Genomic DNA, 20,578 nt, shown 5'->3' with positions numbered 1-20,578 from the left:
TGGAGTTGGTATCTGTTGGTATACAACAAAAAGCTTACCTTAAACCTTACAGACAGCTCCATTAATTAATCTGAATGTATGTCCATCAGCCGTGACAACACCTATCTAATCTCTGCGTAGTACAGAAGCTGTCCCATTGTCCTTGTATAGGGAAAAGCATACCGAAATTTATTGACACTTATCACCATGAATATAAGAGCTATATTCGATAACGTTACACCTGAGACGCCCTGTAGCTTAACAAATAAACTGGCTCCCGTCCGGGTGACATTCCTTACTTATTTATAACTATGGAAGGCTCCCATAAATTGTAGACTTTAAAATTCTAGTACTGGCAAAATAAATAGTAAGAAAAATTTTGATATTATTTAATACAAGAACAATTTACATATAAGTATTGAACTAGAATAAGTACAAGAAATACATGAATTTAAGAGCCATTCATGATTATTTTTACTGAAATGGGTATTGTTATATTTTATATCGCAACGCCATACTTCAAAATACAGGACAGAGTTTGTTCGAAATTACAATGATTGTGGTTTCGATCTAGATTTGGTAGTGTTAAGTCATGAATAACAAATAAAATCTTTTTATCGATACTCACACGTTTCCTTGACTTTTGCAATAGATTTCGAGTATTAACTAATTATAAAACAATACGAACAAAGTCACGGACGGTACTTGGTCCGAACATAAAACGGTCAATGTGGTTTAAGATGAAATGTGGAATGTTTATTATTGGTGATTCCAAAGTTTACGACCGGGGTAGGGTCAACACAAAACATCTAAATTATCACCCATCTCATTTAACTATAAGATGGCTCAAATTTTATTACTCACAATGAACTATCCGTTTTTTTTCCACCGTAATTGAATAGGAATCGCTTATTAAGATTCTGGTAATGATACTATGAAAGGAGGTTCAACTATATGCAATTTAAGATACTAAATTTAAAAATATGATAAAATTTCAACTTGTTAGAATTAAATTTGTTTAAGATTTATTTTTAAATATTAATTTGTCAATATTATAATTATATAATTTAATATGCTTTAATATTGTGCTGACTGTACGAGTATATGGCAAAAAGTCGTAAAATCCGTGTAATGCGGTGTCCACATGTTCTCAAAAAAGCATCCAAGGCACGCAGGAAACTGTACCCGTTCAAATATGCGAGACGCTATATGAATAAAATTTTAATTGCCTCTCGACCGATCTAATTTCTCGTCTGTAACTGGCTTTATTTTTAAATATATTTAAATGTGGATAAATTATTTTTAAATTTCGATTATATGGTTAAATTTTAATGAGATTTTTTAATCTGTGCTTTTGTAACGAAACGTGAAAACGTTCAAGAGTTAGGTATGGACTTAGTAAAGACATCATTTTTTTATAAAAGAAAATATCTCATATGAATAAATTATATACTATTTTAGATGCTGATATTCATAATGACATCGGAATTTCTTAAGTGATTTTACATTAAAAAGAACTAAGTAACATTCATAAATCTAGAACTCTATCGTTGAAACGTGAAACGAGATATCTCGATATTTCGATTGTTTTTTGTTGATCAACAAAACGTCATGTTCTAAATACACAATATATAATTACTCAATACAATCAAATTAGTGGCGTTTACGACTTTCTTGTAACAGAAATATAATCTTAGAATTAATAACTGAAATAACATTAATCGATAAGAACGAACCCATAAATACTTTCGAAATTTAAAACGTTTTAAATAATATGTTCATCTTTTAATTTAACTGAAACTCGATTCTCGCCGGTACCGTCAAAACCGTCAGTTAATCGGACAATTTCGTCCACATCTCGACAATCAGTCATCCGTAGTGTATAATTTATCAACAGTAGCACTGTCTGTCCGTTGTAATTATTTAAAATACCCTTAATTTGAATATGAGAATACGAAAACGGAACTCGATATATATACATTTTTGTTAATCTGTTGAAACGTGAAAATAACTGTTATATTTATATTATTTCGCTCTTTAAGATTTAAATAATTTCATTTTAAAAACGAATGATAATGATGTGTCGATTTTCGGTTTCCATGACAACAATTATCGATTGCTACCAACCCCCTTATCAAGATACGAAACCACAGCCAACGTATAAACGAATGCAGTTATAAACCTATAGTAAATTTTCCGTAACCCTTCCTTATCAAACTAAATGACAACTTGATTGTACTTATAATAACAAAAACAGTGTACTAAGCAAACGGCTATGTATGTATGTTTAATTAATCTTATTACAATATATACTAATACTATAAATGTCTATCCGTTTGTCTGTTCTTCTTTCACGGAAAAACCGCTATACCGAATTGGATGGAATTTGTTATTAAGCAAGCTTGAACTCCAATATGTTAAGCAGGTGACAACCAACTAAAACGCAAGTAAAACCGCGGGCGACAAATAGTATTGTAAATGCCTTAATAGAAACAATAAATACAAGTCAATTCGTCGCTAATTTTATTCCTCTATCGTCTGTCTCACTTTGTCCGTTGTCCGTCTCTTTCTGGTTTTGATCTAATGTCGAAACGAATAAAGACAACACTTCTATTCAACTAGAAATATATTAACACTAATTGTAACAATGTACACATATAATGAAGATGTACTTAACAGTGAGCCAAGTAATCATATCAGTATTGAAGTTTTAATTAATATACTTATATAAGCCACGGTAAGATCTTTTTACTTTTAAGTACGTAAGCCTTTCTCTTTCGAAAAATGTTTTGAATTTTTGTGTCAAAGTAACCACAGGCTAAATAAGAGCGAACGAAATATCGTATTCGCGAGTAACATCTACACAAATCGAAATATAAACTAATACAGAGTTTAGTTTCATCGTTTCAATGCATATACAATTAATTAGATGCTGTTTTGGTTGAACATTCCTCGTCTATTCAATGAATCTATGATGTAAACATTATCTGTTAAATATTTCAAACATAAATTACGAAATACAAATGTCTAATTATGATCGAATCGAAATTCGTGGAACGTATGTTGCAAATGTTTTGTAACACTAGCCATTTTATATTGATTTCCATGAAAACTATTTAATGACGTAACCGAGATATAGTACGACACAACTTAGATGTCGCATCGGCAAAATTCGTAAAACCGATCACATCCGAATTGAGTACGCTATCCCAAATTATCAATATTTATTTCTCATGCGAATATGATCTTTGCACAAACGTAATAACTTGTAATATCACATGACCTAATATATTCGTCAATTTGACACTTCGATTTACATGCACTTGCTTTCTCTGACGCGTGAATCTGTAGCGACGAATAGCGTCGAATGGCGCGATAGGGAGCTGTTTCTATTGGTTGTGTAAATCGGCAGTAATCGGTTTTATTTTCATTCCATTGCATTTTCCGATGCTACATCTAATTTGTGTCGTACTATACGTTGATAGATAGTCTGATGTACTGATAAGGCTTGAGGGAGAACGTCAGGTTTGATAACCAATCATCAGTAGCACACAAAACAGCAGTACCTCTGTATTGCTGGTATCCGGTATTGAGGGTTATTAAGCTAGTTAAATTACAGTGACAAGGGACGTAACATCAAGTTCCCATGGTGAAGATTGACAGTGTAAGGAATTACTACTTTTTCTAAGTAGCGGGTGGAGGTGACCACTTACCATTAGTTAGTACGTTTACGTCTACGTTTCAAGTATAATTTATATCTATATAACCCAGAAATAAATATAAGAATATTTAAAAAGTAATCACATAAATGAAATTCGATTGAAAAAGTATTCGATATAGGTTCAATTTTAGCGTCATTACATCAAACAACAACAACAGCCTGTAAATTTCCACAGCTGGTCTAAAGGCCCACTCTTCCTTTGAGGAGGTTTGGAACATATTCCACCACGCTGTTCCAATGCGGGTTGGTGGAATACACATGTCACATCTAGGTTTCCTCACGATATTTTCTTTCACCGCTGAGCACGAGATGAATTATAAAGACAAATTAAGCACGTGAATCAGCCGTGCTTGTCTGGGTTTGAACCCGCAATCATCGGTTAAGATGTACGCGTTCTTACCACTGGGCCATCTTGACTCAGCGTCATTAACTTTAATGGATATTAATCAAGTGCGGTATAAAAATGTATATCTTATATAAAGTATTGAATAGTTTACATGCATGTTACTGTATATCTGATACGCTGTTAACAGCAGTTATATATCAGCCTCTAGCTTGTAATAACTTACTAGAAATAGTCGAGTGTTTCGCTTGGAAATACCTTTAACCTTTTTAATATTATATTAAAGAAAAGAGAGATTGCGCCGTGGTTAGACAACTTAGTCCTGAATCGAAGGTTATGGGGATCAAATCTAAGCATCACAAAATCATAAAAATAAAGTGACAGAAAATACATGTGTAGGATGAAAATCTGCCTAATAAATTCCTAAACGACTCCTAAGCCTATATAGATAAAAGATATTACTTTATTTTAAAGATAAAAATAGATCATCACCAACAATATACAATTCTTAATCTAAAAAATGATTACCTGTCACAAATGAAACAAAACAAAAAAATCTATCTGAAAAATTATCGTTTGAACAAAAATAATAAAAACACCAATTTCTTGCTATGACTTTTAGACGAAAAAACACAGACGCTTACACATACACACACATACAAGAGCGTATATAAAATGAAACACACAACAAATTCGAAAACGTTTAAAAAATATCCAGTCCCGATTATAAAATGAACATTTAAAACGCTACCGGGCGGAGTTTAAAACGGAATTACTGTTAAAATACTCTTAAAATTCCAATATGGACGACCATACGAGGGTACATCTCCTGCGCCCGGGGCGATGATGTCTTGTATTTTAAACAAAGATACGATACGTTAACTGATTGTTACATGCATTCTTTGAAAGATTACTTTTATTGAGTTTCGAATATATGTATATTAATTTTCTTTGTTCGATTTCGTTTTGTTGATAAACAAATGTTGTATCTGTTTGTACGATCGTTCTGATGTTACTATAAATTTAAATAAAACGATCACATTGATCTTTGGCATAAACGACCTAAGTCCAAAATAAAGAAATAGAGTTAAATAATTTGGCGACCTCCGTGGTCGAGTTTTGCGTACACCGGTTTTCATGGGTCACGCCACTCCCAGGTCCCGGGTTCGATTGATGGCCGAGTCGATGTAGATTATCATTAGTTTTCTATGTCGTCTTGGGTCTGGGTGTTCGTGGTACCGTCGTTACTTCTGATTTTCCATAACACAAGTGCTTTAGCAACTTACATTAGAATCAGAGTAATGTGTGTGATGTTGTCTCATATTTATTTTAAAAAAAGAATTATTTATTTAGTTATAAAATTTACTGGACCACGAGTAAATTAACAAAAAAGTTTTTAATGCATACAATACAAAAAAGTATTTATATCAAACAATCAACGTTAGATCAGCCGCAATTATAGAATACCAGAAAGGAGACCATAGTGGTCACTTAACTGCATCAAATAAAATCCGGTATAATTCGAATACCTTTAGTATGAGTCACAAGACACAGGAATGATATAGAGGAATTAAAAGCAAAAACTTATTCTATGGTGAGTGCATGTAATATCTATAGACATTCCGAGGGTATGAGCCATGACACACGTGGCCTAAACAATTATAGGATGCACGCACGTGAGCGACAAAAACATCTTATTGTTCAATTGAAATATTAAACCAAACGCAATTCATTCAAAAATGTATATAAAATTTGATTACAGGCACAAGAGACATAACATCTTAGTTTCCAAGGTTGGTGGCACATTGACGATGTAAGGAATAGTTAATAATTCTTACAGCGTCATTGTCTATGGGTGATGGTGACCACTGGCCATCAGGTGACACATATGCTCGTCCGCCAACCTATACTATAAAAAAACTTACAAAACATCAATGGAAAGATCAATGACAAATTGAACGCATTTAAAAATAAGTCGCGAGGTTGTACAACGCCTAATCTAAAACGGTATTCAAATATGAAGGGTAATGTCTGCCGACGTGTTTATTATTATAAGGCGCATTCAACCTGATAATTCTGTTCTGAAATTGTTAAAGACTGTTCAACACTGAACTGTTTTGAAACCTAATGTACATCCATGATAACAAAAAAACCAAGTCCTTTTTTCTTAATATTAAAATAGATATAATTTCCCAAATTAATATACCCTATAAAAACACAAAGGGTACCTACACACCTTACCGACCTCATACACACTCGAAATCGTGAGCAGAAGTAATTTATAATCGATATTAATATTATAATATATGAAAGTAACTCTGTCTATCTGTGGCTCCTTCACGGCCAAAACAATGAACCGAATTTGATGAAATAACATAAACTAAGTTTTTTGCCTAGCACGGACCAATTCACTAAAACGCGAGCGAATCTGCGAGCAACGACTAGTTTTAAATAAAAGTTCTTGAAATTCTGTCCGAGACAGTCGGTCTGGTTGGTGATATTCTAAACAATCGATTAATATGCGTGATATTATAATATTGAATGAAAACAAATTCTACAATAACATTATAAAAAACAGTAAATAAAACAAATATAATCATTTTAATAGCTAATCATGTCGAATTATTTATCGATGAATACAAAGCGATTTTAATCGATATCGATAAAGATGTATATAGGAAATTAAAGAAAAAAAGTCGTCCACTAATAAAGGCGTTTATTAATTTAATATATGTGAAGAAAAAATCTCGTTTACAAGATGTTAAAATTATACATTTTACGGAGTCTGTCGATAATCGGATCAGTACACAATTATTATGGAAGCGAAGTTTAAATCAATTCACGGGCGGGAAAGTCAAAAGAGGCCATGAATAAAAAGGACGTATTAATTTACAAACAAAAAAAAACATATTAATCATAAAGATTATAATCAAATATTTAAATTCGCTAATATCGTTCACGAACGCATCCAGACGGAGACATATAGTCGATTCTAATGTGATTTGTATCGATTATATTATGTTAATACGAACGATCGCCTCGTTTAAATTCATAGGTAGTTTTAGTTCGCTACTCTGTTCGCTACTCATGAGTTACTGATTAAGATTATACACATACAATAAAATTGGAGTGTCTGTTTGTAATATTAAAATGTCCCTTTTTTACACAATGCTTGTATTTACACACGGTACTAAACCTAAATAACATTTTTAGCAATTTTTTTCCCTCTGTCTGTCTGGCTGTTTGTTCCGGCTAATTTCTGGAACGGCTGCACTGATTTTGACGGGACTTTTACTGGAAACTAACTGATATAATAAGGAGTAGCTTAGGCTACAATAATATGTTTTTAAATTTGTTGTTAAATTCAAACGCGTACAAGGTCGCGGGCACAGCCAGTTCTCTCATAAAATATATGGCGACATTATACATTATATTACATATCCATTATCCGCTAATACGTAAATACGAGAAAAGAAAGAAACATGAAACGTTAACAAAATAAATAATTGTATAACTCAAACCTAGTAAGATTTTCGTTTATCAGTGATACACTTAATAGTTTTCATAAAGCTTTGTAACGAAAGTAGCCGTTCCGTGGTTTTATGGGTATAAGCGTTCCAAATAATTTATGGTGGAGTAAGATTATCCGTCGTGTTTAGAAAAGGCATTAAATTCAAAATGTATGTTTACCTTTCACCTAATATAATAACTATCATCGTGCTTCGGGTTCATACAACTTATCATAACGGCAGTCGCGTAGTTATCATTGGGCCAAGTGGTGCAGTGCACCGGGGCCCCGAAGTTTAGGGGGCCCTCTTAACTAAACCTTAAGTTTCTAAAGCTAGAAAATCACGACCCTGCGCACAAGATTTCTTATTTGGTATATATAATTTTAAAGGGTAATTATTAGTTAAAGAAGGATGGGAAAGAGGGGTTATTCTTTTTCTATGCACCGGGGCCCTTCCTCACCTAGCTAACGGGGGACTATTTACACTTTTTCGTGTAAATTCGTTCGAATAATTACGAATACAATAATCTATTATTGTTGCAGAAGTTACACATTATTACACGTGGATAGATTATTTTGTAACAATGGAAAATACTTTTATTCTATTAAGTACAGACACAATAACACATTGTTTTCTAATTACTGTTGTTTGATACGAGCCAACAAGATATTCTCGTTCAACTAATGACGCTAAATAGTATTAATAACTCATTAGTAATTATAACATTACATTATATGACATAAATCTTGGGAATTTGTACTTATTCGTTGAGGTTCATACAGGATATTCAAATTTAATAATTTTACGAGACCTAAAGACCTATTATCAAAATAAAATTTTGATAATCGTTGCGTAAAAGTTTAAAAAGTCCCCGTACAACCAACACCGCATAACATTCTTAGATGCCATTACTCTTAAACGCGTTCTGAAATTCCAGTTGAAACTTAAAGATTTGTGAGGTAAAACGCTGAACCGATACAAATTACACCGATAATGATTCAGAGAAAACAATGCCAGTGATAAATGGGCCGAGTTATTTATCGTATTGTAGATTCACGTGGAATGCGGCCGTCGTACATCGCTCCGGCCGGCGTATGGGCGTTATAATGTACCAAAATTTAAGATATTCACTGATAATTTATATTTCGGCTGGCACGGTTATTGTATACAGAAACGTGGATCTATTTGTACGGACCAAATCGAAATTTAACGTAGAACTCGATAGTGAATTGTCGGAAAGTGATATGCTGCATCGAGTATAATAATTGTAATATTATGCGATACGTGATGATGATACTGATAATTTTAATTATGATACTTGTACGATGAACAGACGCATAAAATTACTGAACTTAAGACGGCGTTGAACATTTTACCAGAAAAAAAATCGTGCTAAATCTTTCCGTTGCAGAAAAACTTTGATTCGATATATTCCTTTGATTTTATATTTAAACTAGGAGTCGCCTGCGGCTTCGCACGCGTTTTAGAGTGTTGCTCGTCATGAGTTAGGCAAAAAAAGTAGCATATGTCCTTTCTTGGAGTTTAATTATGCTTCATACGAAATTTCATCAAATTCGATTTAGCGGTTCGGTTGTGAAAGAACGACAGACATACAGCGCTACTTTCACATTTATAATATTAATGTAGACTGCAAATATGGTAAACTTATTTTGTTATTGTAATGTACATAGGAATTATACCACCAACCCGCATTGGAACAGCGTGGTGGAATATGTTCCAAAACCCTCTCCTTAATGGAAGAGGAGGCCTTATCTCAGCAGTGGGAAATTTACAGGCTACTTTACTTTACTTTACTTTTAGGAATTATATAAAAACTGTATCCATAGATATAATTTCTAAACTGAATTGAGTTTGAATTTTAAAAACAATAAAATCTAGACAGATCGTACATAACAAATAATAATTATTTTTTAAATAATTGTACAACCAGTCACAACATTACACATTGAAGAGTAAATAATAATTTGTCTTAAAATAGCACAAATACCTCATGATAAGGAATTCATCGTTATATCTGAGTGCAATGATATTAGCCACCTTCAATTGAATCACTGTTTCTGTGGACATATCTCAAGTTCAATCAATGTTTTCGTATATAAAATAAATATAGATACTTTAATACCTACATATATCTAAATAGTGGTACTAAATACGATCGACACCAAATGATCTTAATTTCATCATAACCAACGTTTATGATACCAATTTTCACATAATTTCGTCAATTATGTAAAAAGTTGCATCTAAAAAGTTTATATATTAGTGAAAAAAATCAAGTTATAATAATAAGTATACTTGGTGGTAGGGCTTTGTGCAAGCCCGTCTGGGTAGGTACCACCCACTCATCAGTTATTCTACCGCCAAACAACAGTACTCAGTATTGTTGTGTTCCGGTCTGAAGGGTGAATGAGCCAGTGTAACTACAGGCACAAGGGACATAACATCTTAGTTCCCAAGGTTGGTGGCACATTGACGATGTAAGGAATAGTTAATAATTCTTACAGCGTTAATGTCTATGGGCGATGGTGACCACTTACCATCAGGTGGCCCATATGCTCGTCCGCCAACCTATACCATAAAAAAAAAAAAAAAAAAAAAAAAAGTTTTCTTTAAAGTTTATGTACCTAGTCTAATTTCCCGGATACAGTGAACTCGCAACAAACGGTAACAACGTTAATAATAAAAATGACCAATTACATCGGCATGAGCACAGTATAACTCAACCTTGACTCGGTACATGCATCTGGTGACATTTGTACGTTTGTACATAATGACAGTAATCAAAGTTTCCGAGAAAGATTCGAGGTGTCGGCGACGGAGAAAATGTTACGAATAAGATATACCGTCTTCGAACAAATGCAAAACTAATGTATTACTTTATCTGAATAACCAATACATTGCTGATACAAATATGCTATTTGACTGGTTTTTAAAATCCATTTTATATTATTTAGTAGAGGTTAAGGAACCATTTAAAAGTTGATTTTTTTATTACTACCGAAAAATATCATATTAAAAATTCCATGTTTAAATAAGGCGCGAAAGCGCTACTTGGACAATTTTTGACGAAAGTGACTTCATAAGCTGACCAATCAGGAGCGTTTTTTAACCATTTTTAAACTCATAATATACACTGATTACAATAATTCATAATTTATTTTTCGTATTGTTAAATAGCCTATTATACATACGTTTACAAATTTGTTGCATAGCTATATGAAAATCGTAGGTTCAATCCTGATTTCATAGGGTTTGGCAGTACTCACCAAGACTAGCTGATCTTATCTTAAGGAAGAACAGAAATATTAGTAAAGTAGTACCTTTATAACATGACAAACATACAACTTGATTTATGATGGGTACTAGAATTCAATACGAAAAAATAAATAATAAAAATGAAGAACATTGAATTATATTCAAGCGTTTATAAATGACAGAAGCTTCATTCGCTTCATCACACAGCTGGCCCCAAGGCGAAGCGATCTCAAACTCCCGACCCCAACAATTAGGATCAACCGTACAAAAAGCAAAAAAACATAAATTGCTACCTCTTCAGCAGACCCCGAGAAGGATATCATTAAAATTGTTTTATGTTCATAAAATACATTTCGAATTAAAAAACCTACATTGGTCGCCATTTGGTTAACGCGACTTTATCCATATCATACATACATTTTTGATGAATCATACATCACTATATGAGGACAAAAAAGGTTTTACTACTATTACTGATATTTTCAAAGTTTTATCCAATATAATACTTGGATTTTAATGAGATACAATATCCAGTCATCACTTAAAGAGATTATGTAATATTCTTGTGTTCCTGTTTGAAGGATGAGAGACACAAGAAACTTAACTTCCCAGTATCAAAGGTTGGTGGCACATTAACGATGTAAGGAACAGTTAATATTTCTTACGGCGCCACTGTCTATGGCCTGTGACCATTTACCATCATGGCTCATTTGCCAAACCGTCTATAAACATTAGGTAAAAAAACAATCAACGTTTTAGTATTATTAAATATCGTCCATTTTGTAAATACTAAAAATAATAAATTTTAATCATTCAATAATTTATTACCGCCACTGTTCATTGTATTTAATCTAAAAATATAATATATAAAAAATAAAACGAAAACCAGACTCCCGCCCTCTCATATATTCAGCCCGAGGATACAAAGAACACAGATCCAACACCCAATAATTAATGGATATCCAACAAAAAACACCATAAATGTAAATTACTAACATTTTAGGGTACTCCTGCACATTTTTATTTATATAAAACTGGTTTGCAATAAGATATTAAAACTACTTTAAAATTGAAATCAAATTAAATTCATGCTCAAAGAGCACCTTATTACAACGGCAAATTCAAAAAAAGAACAAATCTTAATCAATTACATCTCGATCAAAATAAATGCCTGGGTATTTATCGATGTTGTTAGTGCTAAAAAATTGGCTAATCTGAAGCATATCTAATGCGCTTTTCTAAGAAAGCCGTAACTTGAGTAAATCAAAGACTTTTACAAAATCAGTCAAATCGACAGATTTAGTTCTCAATTATCCATTTGTTTTGAAACGATGATTATCTTACAATACGATGTATATTCAAAGAGTCGTTATGAGCTCTAAATAATCAGGGTGTGCGCAATCAAATATGTATTAGCATTTCTTGAGGCGGACATTTGAATAATTGCATCTTTAAAGCAAGGACACACGAAGTTTTCAACGCCTCCTTAAGCATGGATTTGCATCGAAATCGCACGAGTTGATTTTCGCGACGCGTCCGCCAAACAACAGTTAGCGAGTTAATTCCCATTAAAAGACAGCTTTCGGAATAAGGTTACATCCTGTTACTTATCATCTATGTTTTCTGTTATTTTTAATCAAATATACTCAAGCAAAATTGGTCGCAATATTTTCAAAAAAAGAAAGCAGAGTAACGTCTTTACTGAGGTAAAAATTATAATGTAAATTATGATTATTAGACTTGCTTGATTGAGTATGGTATATTGTTATAAAATTGTTAATTCTGATTGACTGTTTGCGCATTGCCCAATTTACTAAACTGAGAACGCGGTTAACATCCACTGAGAAAGGTTTTTCGTTAATTTCATTAAAAGGAAAAATAGCATAATTTGATCGGGCTGATGTCTGGACATAATAAATATTGGATTATATAACATAGAAAAGAAATAACTTACGCATGATACAATATCACAATATATAGGTAATCTAACATTTTTATTATCATGTAATTTTATCAATGATTTACAAAATACTGTCTGTTTTTTTTAATGATTTATATGTATATCTGTCAGTAGATTACATTACTAATATTTATATTTAATAGTGACGTAACACGAAGAATATTAAAATTATTATATATTTTAAAGTCCCCGTTTGAAATCCTAACAGTTATCCACGTAGGAAATGTACACGTATTTTTTACATAAGCGACAAATAGGAACCTCTTAACAAATTACCTGACATTTATTATAATTTGCAATATTCAGAAAGTTAGGTGGTATTTTTACATGCACCGAAAATGGGAGTGAAATATCAGCTCATTATGATTAAGTGAGCTGATATCACTATTTTTTTGGCGAAATATTTTGAATAGCATTAAATGGAATTCGAAAACATCAGGGAGTTGAAAGTGTGTATATTAACATGCCTTGAAAGCACGTGAATATGTTGATCCTTCGTCTAATCTAAACTATGATTTTTTTCGTCATATTGTATTTGCCATCATTTAGGATTATGAGATGAAATGAGATCAGTTGTTAGAGAGCGGACTTAACCGATGTGGATTCAAATAAAATATTTTATATTGTTAAAACATTGAGTATAATTAAATAGAATAATATATAAAAACAACATAAAATCGTTGTAATTGTTAGTTATGATTCTAGTTACCGTGCTAAGATGAAGATTGAAATATTACCAATTTGAGTGGATTTCGTTTTAAATCCAAATTGATCTACACATCCATATGAGCTTATGAAGCACGTAAGTCTCATTTTTCCTAATTACCATAAAATCCATTAAAATGGTATATATCATAGTTTTGTACACGCGTATGATTTCAATTAACCTCATTATGGCCTAAACACTAGATAACCATAAACAGAAACATCTCGAATACTTTAATGACACGTCATCTGGAATGACGAGATAAAAAATAAATATAGGCTCGATTGTACGTTAGTAAAACACGAGTGACATCATAATGTCAACACCGGCCCGAAAGTTGACATGATCAAATTACAAAATGGAAGCGTAATACAAACCATACCATATTGGATTTGAATCGTTCTTTATTAGCTCTGTAATTATGCATCAAGAATACTAATGATTCGCAATCATTACATTCTGTAATAAATTTATATTGATGACGTACGTGATTTACGTAAAAGAGTTATTCAGATTACTTAAAATATTGTCATGAGAAAAATAGTTATTGAACAATACTCTGTCAGAATTCAGAAGAGATCTAATGCTTGGCAAAGGGCCTTAGGTGTTCTTTTTTAAGACAAGGTTACACTTGTGGCATAATTCCATGCGTCACATGCTTTCCTCAATGATATTTTCCTTCAACGCCAAACTTGAGATGAATAAAAAAAATAAAAAAAAAGAATCACACGTACTCTGTCATATAAGATAAAAGACTAATTAACCCCGAGAATAATCGCGTCGCGAACATCATACAATTATAAAAAAAAAACTGTAATTCCAATTAATATATAAAACCTTTTTCAAAAGAACTATTCCTTTAACACCTGTTACCTTTAGAGTTCAAAAGCACTTGTCAAAGTTGAATTATATTTAAAAAAAGACCGGAAATATTAACATCTAAACTAGTCACGATTTAAGGCATCAGCTGATTTGGACGGCGAAGATCTTTCTTAGAACTGCATTTTTTTTCATGTTTTCTGCTTAAAACTGTGTATTAAGATACTCATAGATTACACTTTTATTGGGTAGTTAGCAGTAATCGGGGATATGGAGTCATCATATAAAATTATATATATATTTTTATACATATGCATTTCACTTTCTCTTTGCGTATATGAATCTTATTCTTATTCTTATGTTATAAGAGCAGGGGGCTCATCTGATGTCTACCATTGCCCCTGGACTAGTGAAACTTAAACTTATTTTTTGTTTTGCGAATTATTATAATGGTAATTTATTACACCAACTTGTACATTTTTATCAGAATCATACCAGTTGTTCGTAATTAAATAACCATAACAATCGCATTTATTATTGTAAATAAGATATTTCATTCGTATATACCTTTTAAGTCGCTGTTAGTCGACAAAATAATAACTTTTTTAAATCCTATTAAACTTCCATAAAATCTCTGGCAGGTAAATTAAAAATATCACGACACTAAAATTCGAAATTCGAAATGACAAATTCCGTTAGGCGGTAAATTAAAATGCCGTAATATTATATAATATTAAAAAGCAGATTCGTACATCACGACTTTCAATACAAATAAACGGTTTTTTACACTAACCTGGAAACTATTTCTTTGTACTACGACGTTTTAAGTGTTCCAGGAACAATGAGGAAAGGAAGGAAGACAGTAGTTTAATAGTAGTAGGCATTTTATTTACGTATTTTTTTGTACAATGAAACTAAAATAACACAATTGTAATATGACGTACATTAACATCTTAGAATTATATGAATGTATAGAAACTTTCTATTTTACCCTAAATTTAACTAACCGACGTTTTTTCTATATTCTTTCTGTATAAACAGATGACAAATGAATGACATATTAATAATGGAATTTGATTATTAATAATTAAGCTTATAATAACAGCAAATAACAAGTCTGCAATGTGCGGTAGCTGTAAGCGGATAGTAGTCGAGTCATATGATATTGATGCGCACGCGCAGAGTTTCGTAGAAACGAGAGATGATGGGACCTTCCGCGAAATGATTTGACCTAACGCCTATGAAAAAAGTTAATCTACAACTATATAAGTTTTTTCTCATTTGATTCGGTGAAACTATAATAAAATAGAAAGGATATATTTTCCTTAACGTAACATATGACTCTCTCGAACATTATATGCCGTTAAAATGCACTTAACAATACACTTAACAATACAAACGTTTTTATTGTAGCGCGATATATACATATGTTGACTTATCGGCCATAATTCTTTAAATTATTTAGCTCACGAGTTACCATTGCCAAATATACTATCACAAGGACTATGTCACATCTGCCTTGCGCAAGTAGAACCTAGCTCATGCATAAGAAACGACATCAACCGACTCCAAGATCGAGTATCTTACACCGTTGACATAAGGCTCATTATTGGTTGAATTAAAATTAAGTAACGCTTGATATAAATTTGTTCTGCCTGCATAACTCCACGTTCGAAGTGGTACCACCGTGCAGCTATGTATTAGACTCGGGGAAAGATAAGACGGTGATTTTTTACATGCTCGCAGCATATTAAGTGACTTATGACAGATCTTTATGCAACCTTCGTGTTGGTAAAATATAAGTTTATCATAGGTAAATGGGCGGCATTTTATGATGATGTTATTTATTTAGTACATGGTCCACGCAACTTAGGCAAAGTTTGTGTGTAACCGAGAATTGAATATTGTTTTGCATTGATATTACTCGTACCTGAAATCTGATATAAAAAAGCCATAATTTTTGAAACTCCCGTCAACGAATTGTAAGCAATAGTTTAGTAACTTTTTAGTCATATCAAATTTGATGTGTGAACATACATCGTTATTTTGTTATATTGATTGCCTCGTTCTAGCAGCTAGCTAATATGGCTGCAGGCTTCCCCGCGAGGATTCCCGAGTTGGACAAAGTTATTGAGTGTTTTGGTCAAGAAATTCTTAGTAACAGGTAGGAAATTAGAAAGCGTCTGACAGAATCAGACTAACAAACTACTTGAATTTTGAGACTGAGGCAGTGCCCTCAGAAAATGCTGTGGCCAATACTTACAGCTATAATAACTCTTTTCAACCTAAGTTGTTCAATGCGAGTTATTTAAAAGCAAAAAACAAACTAGGAGTATCACTTAGCAAGTAACTCCGGCGAGAGGCCTTTGCTCCGCGGAACGGTAATAGGCCATTACTTCAATTTTATTGGCCAGGTCAGTACCCAGCGCAATCGTGATTACATAACAATAAACAAACTAAATTATTCCATTCGCATTCGTTAAATGATATCACTTAGGGTCGGGGCAAATTTAATCCTGCATACCACATACGACAGGAGCTGAGAGGACCCACTAGTTAGAACATGTCAAATTTAACCGAAGAATGCGTATTCTTAGCCAGCCCTAAGTTTCATAACCTTCGAACAGTGTGAAATATAAAAAAAAGTCTTAGTTTAATTTACCGGTTGTTACATCAAGTAGGCTTTTACAAGAAATTTTGAATCGTCATTTTACAATTAAGTGAAGCTACCACCGGTTCGGAAAGTAGATTCTACCGAGAGGAACCGGCAAGGAAATCAGTAGTTACTCTTTTTCAACATTTCAAAAATACAGTCATTTTAGTTAAATACAATTATAAATGTAATATATCCTGCCTGGAAGTCAACAGGTAGCATATCATAAAGACCTATGTATACTTCTATCTCGAAACCGTTACAGACCAGAGCTGCTACTTCTTTGTATTGTTGCATTTCGATATTAAACAGTGTAATTACAAACACCAGTCGTATCATTACATATATCAACATAGCACATTGTCCGTATAAGGAATGATTTAAAGTTTTCACACTGAAACGTTTACTTGTATATGTGTTTTATATATCTCCTGGCCATCTGTATAATCTACAATGCATGTCTTCGATTAATAAAACAAAATAACATCAAGTGTATCAAATCAAAAACATGTGCATTAGCTAAATGTAATCGATCTCTTACGATGATAAAATATTACATTTCCTTTGTAGATTTCGACAATTAATATATACGTTTTTTACATAGTCGCTTTCATTGATTGCTTTTAGATTTTCAGACCATTGTTACTAAGAGAATAAGACACACCGATTTTTTTAACACATACTTTTTGAAGATTTTTGAATGCGATAATGATTTCCATAACGAGTGTTTTACGAGGCAGAGGAAACGCTTTGTCAAAAAATATACACCTCCGTACACCGAACAAAAAAAGTCATGGACTGTTCGTTTAAAATAAATACGGATTAATCCGTCAAGCCTGTCTGCAGATATGCTCGCTGGCGCAGACGCGGCGTCTATTCGCGGAATCCAAACTACGGCGAACTGGAGCGGCTATCGAGTGATTGAATCGCGCAACGGAACGCAATATCCGACCAGAAGTTTACAAACTAGTTAAAATGGTCGAAGGAATTCAGTTTGCAGCCATAAAAGATAGATAAGGAAGGAGTACTATGCGTGTGGAAAGGAGAACTTAATTATAGTTGAGTGAAAAGTTTCAAACGCCGTGGAATTTCATAACGATATATAACTATTAAAAGAAATATAATATTGGAAATTTTTCATCTTCTATTAAATTCATTGTTCGCACTAAGCGACTTACCTGCATTATTGACAGTGGAAATTGTTGTAATAACAAGATTATTTGTAAACGAGTAACAAGTTGCAGTGCGACAACTTTTAAGCCTATCGAAGGTCGACACCGTTCAGTCAATGTTTATATTAATTTTAATATCCAAACAGTCTTGCATAAGCGATGTTCATGTAAATAAAAATAAAACGTCGTTGTTAACCTCTGTGCCAAACACTCGTATGCCCAAATTCGAAGCTAACATTTTCTCTTGACAATTTCATATTGTTTGACTTTCAATGAACAGCATCTTACGTATTAAATCATTTACTATGAAGAACCAACATACGTATTGTAGATTCTGTGCGGATTGCGTAGGACCTTCACTAATCATGCGAAGAATTCCAAATACAAATGGAATACTTGAAAAACTCAGTAATGCTAGTCCGTGACCTTCGATTAAGATCGACATCTTCAATCCGCTGGGAAATAAAGAGGCATACATTAAATACAAATACTCTTCTTCCCATACAGTACGTTGTGATTCACAGTATTGTTGAACTAACTGTAAACCAACAAGGCGGAAAAAATACGGTTGGTATGCGACGCTTTTCCGGTCGAAATCTAGCAAATTCCTATCACATCGAGTACGCACAATTTTGGTAACAAACTCGTACATTTGAAAATCGCTCTTAATCTATTGGTTGTAACAGTGGATTTTGCGTGATGATGGAGAATAATTTGCATGTGTGTGAACAAATATTTGTAGTAAACTTCAACTGTTCGGGTACACTGAGTGAAACTCGTAAATTCATATTAAAAAAGAATGCATAGCTCAATTGTTTTGATTTCTTTCATTTTCATTTTGTATACCTTGGATCTTGATCAGTGTCACACTTTTGACTTCTAGATACATGAATCCTTGAGTTTCTAGTTTGACCTCTTACATTCGGTAGAGGTCAAATAATAATGCAAAAATTGTTATAAGTACGCACTCATTTTACTACCCATAAAAATAAAGCAATTAGTTCAATTTATGACACTAAGTATACAACAATACTATGCTAGAGGAACATAACTTGAAAACAAGTTTTAAATTTATAAGATTTTGAAAGCAAACATTTGGATATCCTTGGAATACATATAAGTAGCATTCTTATACAATCGAGTGAATATAAACGAATTAGATAAATCCTGATAATAATAGAAATGGGTTCGAAGGTCACATTCCGAAGTAATCTCGCAAAGTGGGGTCTAAGGTGAATTAACATCTGATTTTAAATCTTTTTGTTTACTCGCCTATCGATCATTTGACGTCTGTCAGGTTATCACTTGCGCCGGCGTCAGGTCGGGTCACGTGTTAATGTCAAAATTGATATACATCATGTTCTTTTTTTGAATCTTTCCATATTTGGATGCTTACGACAGATGAACATTTAATTTACATGAAAAGAAAGGTATACCGTTGTGAATATTTTCTTATGATATTCTATATCGATAAGATCGTGAACAAAATACATATGAAATTAATAAATATTGTTTGAACTTGTATATCCACGATGAAAGAAATATTATTTAGGACAAATTTATATCCCAAGAATCAGCTGACATTATTCTGATTAACAATAAGCTTTATCATGTTTGTTTTTATAGTGACACTGATGTTTGATAACAGGATACCTGGAACCACATCAGACGTGATGTCAGTTCAAATAATCCGGATACACGTACCCGTACATAAATCTTTACTCCATAGAAACTTGTAGCCGTATGATCTTTAGAAACTTAATGGTATTATCTGAGTAATATCATCGCTTCTTAATATTTTGAGTAATTCATAGATAAATTACAATCAATCTCATTAATAATTCGTATAATATAATTTCCTTCTGTCTTTATAATCGGTTTTCGTATATGATGTTCATATCTCCTTGCGTACTCAATTGGAAACAATATAAGCTCTATCTTATCACACGTTATCAGAGCCATCGCATTCCTTCGTTATCTCCGAGAGAGCATCACCTAATGTAGTTTTGAGTACGTTTTAAAGATAGCTTGCAATTAAATTGATATTATCTATTTTTAATTACAACAGTGAGTTGGATGAATTTCGAATAATATCGAATGACAGGTCGACTACCTAAATGAGAAAATGATGTCAGCCACGCTAAAAGTCAATTGCTTTCCAAGATTCATTGAGCTGTGGAACAGGTTCGTACTTCCAAGATTTAGATAAGGATGGGTAGAAAAATTACACCGACTATTAATTGAATCTTTGTCGATTTTAGATGGAGCTATATATTTTGTTTATCATTATCACGTAACGGGGCACGTATAATAAATTATAATGCACTAAAATGGAATATTAGATACATAATTATATCGAAATACCGACGCGGTATCATAAATAATATACAAATATACACTCGCACAGCGTATGAGAAAAAAAAAAGAACTGAACGTCTGC

At 32.7% G+C, this 20,578-nt stretch overlaps 1 protein-coding gene across 1 annotated transcript in view; it reads right to left on the bottom strand.

Moving 5' to 3' along the window:
- LOC124537790 (protein kibra) overlaps positions 1-20,578 on the bottom strand; it is a 66,803-nt gene that overhangs the window by 24,877 nt on the left and 21,348 nt on the right. The gene's annotated exons all lie outside the window — the stretch shown is intronic.

This window comes from Vanessa cardui, chromosome 19 (assembly GCF_905220365.1).
Source record: "Vanessa cardui chromosome 19, ilVanCard2.1, whole genome shotgun sequence".
NCBI lineage: Eukaryota > Metazoa > Arthropoda > Insecta > Lepidoptera > Nymphalidae > Vanessa > Vanessa cardui.
Note: the sequence above shows the minus strand (reverse complement) of the source record. Positions and strands in the feature narration are given on the sequence as shown.